General features: G+C 48.6%; 1 pseudogene; it reads right to left on the bottom strand.

Annotated features, from left to right (window-relative positions):
* Nucleotides 1–6,540: 6,540 nt before the first annotated feature.
* On the bottom strand, nt 6,541–6,659 carry LOC113924008 (annotated as a pseudogene).
* Between the last annotated feature and the right edge of the window lie 744 nt (nt 6,660–7,403).

The following is a 7,403-nucleotide window of genomic DNA, read 5'->3' as shown; positions in this document are numbered from 1 at the left end:
TCGTGCTGTTTCTCATTCTCTCTCTCTCAAATAAATAAATAAAATCTTTAAAAAAAAAGAAAGAAAGAAAGAAAGAAAAAAAGAAAGAAAGAAGCGTTCATGTCCAAGAGGCAGAAAGGATCCCTCCCAAGATCAAGGAGAACAGACCAATGCCCCAGCATGTAATAGTAAAACTTGCAAATCTCAGAACCAAGGAAACCATCCTAAGGGCAGTTAGGGGGAAGAGATTCCTTACATACAGAGGGAGAAACATCACAATAACATCAGACCTGTCCACAGAGACCTGGCAAGCCAGAAAGGGAAGACATATCCAAGGTACTAAATAAGAAGACCATGCAACCAAAAATACTTTATCCAGCAAGGATGTTATTCAGAATGGATGGAGAGATAAAGAGCTTTCATGGCCAGCAGAAACTGAAAGAATATGTGACCACTAAGTTGGTCCTGTGGCTTATAATAAGAAATATTAAGGGGGGATTCTATAAAAGAAGAAAGATTCCCAGAGTGATATAGAACAGAAATTTACAGAGACAATTGATAGAAATAGAGACTTCACAGGCAACATGATGACAATAAAATCATATCTTTCAATAATCACTCTCAACATGAATGGTCTAAATGCTCCCATGAAATGGCACAGGGTTGCAGATTGGATAAAAAGACAAGACCCATCCATATGCTGTCTACAAGAGACTCATTTTGAACCTAAAGATACATCCAGACTGAAAGTGAGGGGAACCATTTTTCATGCCAACAGATCTCAAAAGAAAGTTGGGGTAACAATTCTTGGATCAGACAAATTAGATTTTAAGCTAAAGTCTGTAGTAAGAGATACAGAAGGACATTATGTCATTCTTAAAGGGTCTTTCCAATAAGAGGATCTAACAATTGTAAAAATCTATGCCAGCATGGGAGCAACCAACTATGTAAGCCAACTGTTAACCAAAATAAAGAAACATATTGATAATAATACTTTAACAGTAGGAGACCTCAATACTCCACTCTCAGCAATAGACAGATCATCTAAGCAGAAAATCAACAAAGAAACAAGAGCTATGAATGCCACACGGGACCAGATGGACCTCATAGACATATACAGAACATTCCAACCTAAAACAACAGAATACTCATTTGCTTGAGCACACGTTGAACTTTCTCCAGAATAGACCACATACTGGGTCACAAATCAGGTCTCAACCAATACCAAAAGACTGAGATTATCGCCTGCATATTCTCAGACCACAGTTCTTTGAAACTGGAACTCAATTACAAGAAAAAAATTGTAAGGAATTCAAACACTTGGAAGCTAAAGACCATCCTGCTTAAGAATCAACAAGGAAATCAAAGAAGAACTTAATTCATGGAAACCAATGAGAACAAAAACACCTCAGTCCAAAACCTATGGGATACTGCAAAGGCAGTCCTAAGGGGGAAACACATAGCCATCAAAGCCTCACTCAAAAAAAAAAAAAAATCCCAAATTCACCGAATAAGTTTACACCTTAAAGAACTGGAGAAAGAACAACAAATAAAGCCTAAGCCAAGCAGGAGAAGAGAAATAATTAAGATTAGAGCAGAGATCAATGAATTAGAAACCAGAAATACAGTAGAGCAGAATAATGAAACTAGAAGCTGGTTCTTTGAAAGAATTAATAAGATTGATAAATCACTGGCCAGACTGAAAGAATTAATAAGATTGATAAATCACTGGCCAGACTTATCCAAAAGAAAAGAGAAAGGACCCAAATTAATAAAATCATGAATGAAAGGGGAGAGATCACAACTAACACCAAGGAAATAGAAATAATTATCAGAAATTATTATCAACAACTATACGCCAATAAATTAAGCAACCTGGAGGAAATGGATGCCTTCCAAAAATCTATAAACTACCAAGACTGAAACAGGAAGAAATTGACAACCTGAATAAACCAATAACCAATAATGAGATTGAAGCAGTGATCAAAAACCTCCCAAAAAACAAGAGTCCAAGGCCTGATGAATTCCCTGGGGAATTCTTCCAAACATTCAATGAAGAAAAATACCTACTTTCCTGAAGCTGTTTCAAAAAATAGAAACAGAAGGAAAACTTCCAAACTCATTCTATGAGGCCAGCATTACCTTGATCCCCAAACCAGGCAAAGACCCCATCCAAAAGGAGACTTACAGACCAATACCCCGATGAATATGGATGCCAAAATTCTCAACAAGATCCTAGCCAATACAATCCAAGAGTACATTAAAAGGATTATCCATCACAGCCAGGTGGGATTTATTCCTGGGATGGAAGGGAGGTTCAACATTTTCAATTCAATCAATGTGCTAGAACACATTAATAAGAGAAGAGACAAGAACCATATCATCCTCTCAATTGATGCAGAAAAAGCATTTGACAAAATACAGCATCCTTTCCTGATTAAAACTCTTTAGAGTGTAGGGATAGAGGGAACATTACTAAATTGAATAAAAACCATCTATGAATGAAAGCCCAGAGCGAACATCATTCTCAATGGGAAAAAGCTGAGAGCCTTTCCCTTAAGATCAGGAACATGACAAGGATGCCCACTCTCACCACTATTGTTCAACATAGTACGAGAAGTCCTAGCATCAGCAGACAACAAAAAAATAAAAGGTATTCAAACTGGCAAAGAAGTAGTCAAACTCTCTCTCTTCGCAGATGACATAATACTTAATGTGGAAAACCCAAAGGATTCCACCCCCAAATTACTAGAACTCATACAGCAATTCAGTAATGTGGCAGGATACAAAATCAATGCACAGAAATCAGTTGCTTTTCTATACAGTAACAATGTAACTGTAGATAGAGAAATTAAGGAATCGATTCCATTTACAATAGCACCCAAAATGATAATATACCTCAGAATAAACCTAACCAAAGAGGTAAAGAATCTAACTCTGGAAACTACAGAACACTTATGAAAGAAATTGAAGAAGACACAAAAAGATGGAAAAACATTCCATGCTCATGGATTGGAAGAATAAACATTGCTAAAATGTCTGTGCTGCCCAGAGCAATCTATACTTTCAATGACATCCCAATCAAATATCAATGACATTTTTCAAGGAGCTGGAACAAACAATCCTAAAATTTGTATGGAACCAGAAAACACCCCAAATCGCCAAGGAAATGTTGAAAAAGACAAACAAACCTGGGAGCATTACATTGCCTAATTTCAAGCTATATTATAAAACTGTGATCACCAAGAAAGCATGGTTCTGGCACAAAAACAGACACATAGATCAATGGAACAGAATAGAGAGCCGAGATATGGACCCTCATAGTTGACTATGGTCAACTAATCTTTGACAAAGCAGGAAAAAATATCCACTGGAAGACAGTCTATTCAGTAAATGGTGCTGGGAAATTTGGATAGCTATATAGAGAAAAATGAAACTCCACCATTCTCTTACACCATACACAAAGATAAACTCTAAATGGATGAAAGACCTCAATGTGAGACAGGAATCCATCAAAATCCTAGAGGAGAACATATGCAATAACCACTTTGACATCGGCAACAGCAACTTCTTTCAAGATACATTTCCAAAGGCAAGGGAAACAAAAGCAAACATGAAATTTGGGGACTTCATCAAGATAAAAAGGTTCTGCACAGCAAAGGAAACAGTCAACAAAACTAAGAGGCAACCCACAGAATGGGAGAAGATATTTGCAAAGGACACTACAGAAAAAGGGCTGGTATCCAAGATCTATAAAGAACTTTTCAAACTCAACACCCCCCCCCAAAAAAAGTCAAAAAATGGGCAGAAGATATGAACTGACACTTCTCCAAAGAAGACATACAAATGGTAACAGACATGAAAAAATGTTCATCATCGTTAGCCATTAGGGAAATACAAATCCAAACCACACTGAGATACCATCTTACATTAGTTAGAATGGCAAAAATTAACAAGGCAGGAAACAACAAATGTTGGCGAGGATGTAGAGAAAGGGGGACCCTCTTACACTATTGGTGGGAATGCAGGTTGGTACAGCCACTTTGGAAAACAGTATGGAGGTTCCTCAAAAGGTTAAAAATAGAGCTACCCTATGGCCCAGCAATTGCCCTACTGGGTATTTACCCCAAAAACACATATGTAGTGAAAAGAAGGGCCATGTGCACCCTAATGTTCATAGCAGCAATGTGCACAATAGCCAAACTGTGGAAAGAGACAAGATGCCCTTCAGCAGACAATTGGTTAAAGAAGATGTGGTCCTTATATACAGGGAATATTACTCAGCTGTCAGAAAGGATGAATAACCAACTTTTGTATCGACATGGATGGGACTAGAGATTATGCTAAGTGAAATAAGTGAAGCAGAGAAAGAGAATTACCATATGATTTCACTTATTTGTGGAAAATAAGGAAAGCATGGAGGATATTAGGAGAAGGAAGGGAAAAAAGAAGGGGGGAAATCAGAGGGTAGACGAACCATGAGAGACTATGGAGTCCGGGAAACAGACTGAGGGTTTCAGAGGGGAGTGAGGTGGGGGATGGGTTAACCCAGTAATGGGTATTAAGGAGGGCATGTATTGCATGAGGCGCTGACTGTTACACCCAAAAATGAATCATGGAACACTACATGAAAAACTAATGATGTACTGTATGGTGACTAACATGACATTAAAAAAAGAAAATCTCATGTGATCTCTGGCCCAGCCAGCAAGATCGAGGGCCAAAACTTGTGAGATATCTGGCCAAAATGCTGGACACTGCTTAGCTTCTGGACCCTCTGTAGCTTAGGAAAACAGACTATATGGGGAAAGTTCAGGATGGGATGGCCATAGACCTGGGCGGCTGCCACCGGGCACGCGAAGATCCTGCTCTGCACCTCCCAGCCCCAGCCGGGGGTCCTCACTAACCACTCGCCCCCGCCTCCGTGTGCCTTGGACCTGCCCGTCTCCCAGCCCGCCCAGGGGACATGGCGCCTCCGGCAACCCGCAGTCGCGGAAGTCCGGGCGCTCTCCTGGCCAGGGACTCTCCAGTCCCGGGAGCCGGGAGCCGCCGAAGCCTGGCAACCGACAAGGCAAAGGGGAACGTCGGGGCTCGGGGGGCGTGGCCTGCGCGGTGTTCTCCGCGGCCCCCGCTCCCCACCCGCCGCCCTAAGGCAAGCGAGTCCCGCCACTAGGCCTTTGCGCCTCTCCACCCCTCCTTGCTCAAAGCCACCCCGGAGCCACCGGCGCACCCAGGGACTCTCCTCATCAGCCCAACCCTGTCGCCCTTCCTCCGCCACCCTTCCCCTGCCCACCCACCGACACCAGGACCCGGCTGAGAGACACGAGAGGCCGGCTGGCATGGACAGACGCACAGACACACGGGCGACGACAGAGACACAGACGGCGGGAGATGTAGACAGAAAGGAAGAGAGAATTAAGAGGGAGACACAGAGAGAGAGACAGAGCAACCAACACACACACACACCAGCTCTGCGCCCAGGACAGACACACGCAGACCCTGACGTGCATGCGGACAGGGACAGAGACACAGGTGCACACGACGTAAACAGACATACACCACACACACCCAGAGGAGACTGTGTTGGCGAGGAAGCTAGCCCTCGGGAGGGAGGTCGTGGTTGGGCGGGGTTTGGGCGCCCAGGAGACCCTGGGAGCTCGAGGACGTGCAGCCAAGGAGTCAGGAAACCCGCTCTGCTCCCATTCCTGCCCAGGACCCACTGTGGGCCTGGGGGCCGTGCGGACGCTTCTTCCTCTGCTCTCGTCCTTTATTTGGGGGTCCACTTTTGGGCGTGGTGCCGGGCGCCCCCCTCGCCCGGTGTCGCTGAGCGAGCGAGCCTCGCTGTTCGCTTCGCTGTTGCGGGGAGACTGAACGCGGACTCGGGTGCCAACGGGTGGTGCGGCGGGCCAACAGCTGAGGCCCCGAGCGGTCGGCCACCTTGTGTCCCGCGCACACGGAGCGGAGACCCCGGGCCGGGAGGTAAAGGTACGGTGTTCGGCGGGAAGGAAGGATTGCCCGCCCGGAATGGAGCGCAGCCCAGGCCTGGTGGGGAGAAGGAGGCGGCGGTCCCAGGGATAAGGTGGGGCCGATTGTCCGGTGAGCATGGGCAGTCGGAGGGGCCCAAAAGAAAGGCTAAGGGCTCCGGGGATGAGGGCCCGAGGCGCCGAACAAGGGAAGGGCAAGCCTGCCGAGACAGGGTGCTGTCCCGCCCGCGCTCCCCCTGCCCCAACCGGGCCGTGGTCCTCGCCGCCCTCGCCCTTTCCCTCCCTCCGATCCCGCCTCCTCTGCCCACCCAGCTCGCCCCCACCGCCGCCCAGCCCGCCCCTCTGGATCGGGTGTGCCTGGGCGTGGTGGCTTGGAGGTGGAAGGGCTGGATTGCAGCTGCTTGCCCCTGGAGCGGGCTTCCGCCGCGGGACTGGGACCCGCCGGTTGGTGTGCGAGTGGCAAGGGGCCAGGGGGCATGGGGGTGTTTGGAGGAAGCCTGCTGGGCAAGGGGGTTGGGCTCTGGCGGCAAAGGGAGAGGGAGCCCGAAGGGGAAAGAAAAGGAAAGGAAAAGAGAAAAGCCTACAGCACCCGGTATTCCCAGGCGGTCTCCCATCCAAGTACTAACCAGGCCCAACCCCGCTTAGTTCCCGAGATCAGACGAGATCGGGCGCGTTCAGGGTTGGATGGCCTTAGTAGACGTGTTCCGCTGCCGCTGGGCGCCCTAAGAGCTTGCTCGGCGCCTCCCGGCCTCAGCCGTGCAGCTCCTCACCCCTCAACCGCCCCTGCCTGCCCTGTGCCTTGCACCTGCCCGCCTGCCAGCCCGCCCAGGGGACGTGGCGCCTCCGGCACCCCGCAGTCGCTGAAGTCCGGGCGCTCGCCTCTCCAGCCCGGGCAGCCGCCGCCGCGTGGCTCAGGCCAAGGCAAAGGGGAGCTTCGGGGCTCGGGGGGCGTGGCCCGCGCGTTGTTCTCCGCGCCCCCCTGCGCCACACCCGCCGCCCTACCGCAACCGAGGCCCGGCACCAGGCCTTTGCGCCTCTCCACCCCGCCTTGCTCAAAGCTAACCGGCAGCCACCGGCGCCCCCAGGGACCTTCCTCATCAGCCCAACCCCGTCGCCCTTCCTCCGCCACCCTTCCCCTGCCCACCCACCGACACCAACCCGACTGAGAGACACGAGAGGCCGGCTGGCATAGACAGACGCACAGACACACGGGGAACGACAGAGACACAGAGGGAGAGAGATGCGCCTAACAGACACGTGAGCTGCACGCCCACGTCCTTGGGCGTGGTTTGGGCGCCCAGGAGCCCTCGGAACGCGAGGACATGCAGCCAAGGAGTCAGGAAACCCGCTCTGCTCCCATTCCTGCCCAGGACCCACTGTGGGCCTTGGGGTGTGCGGGCGATTCTTCCTCTGCTCTCGTCCTTTATCTGGGGGTCCACT

The sequence above is a fragment of the Zalophus californianus genome, chromosome 15 (assembly GCF_009762305.2).
Source record: "Zalophus californianus isolate mZalCal1 chromosome 15, mZalCal1.pri.v2, whole genome shotgun sequence".
In the NCBI taxonomy this organism is placed as follows: domain Eukaryota; kingdom Metazoa; phylum Chordata; class Mammalia; order Carnivora; family Otariidae; genus Zalophus; species Zalophus californianus.
This window is presented reverse-complemented; position numbering and strand designations above follow the sequence as displayed.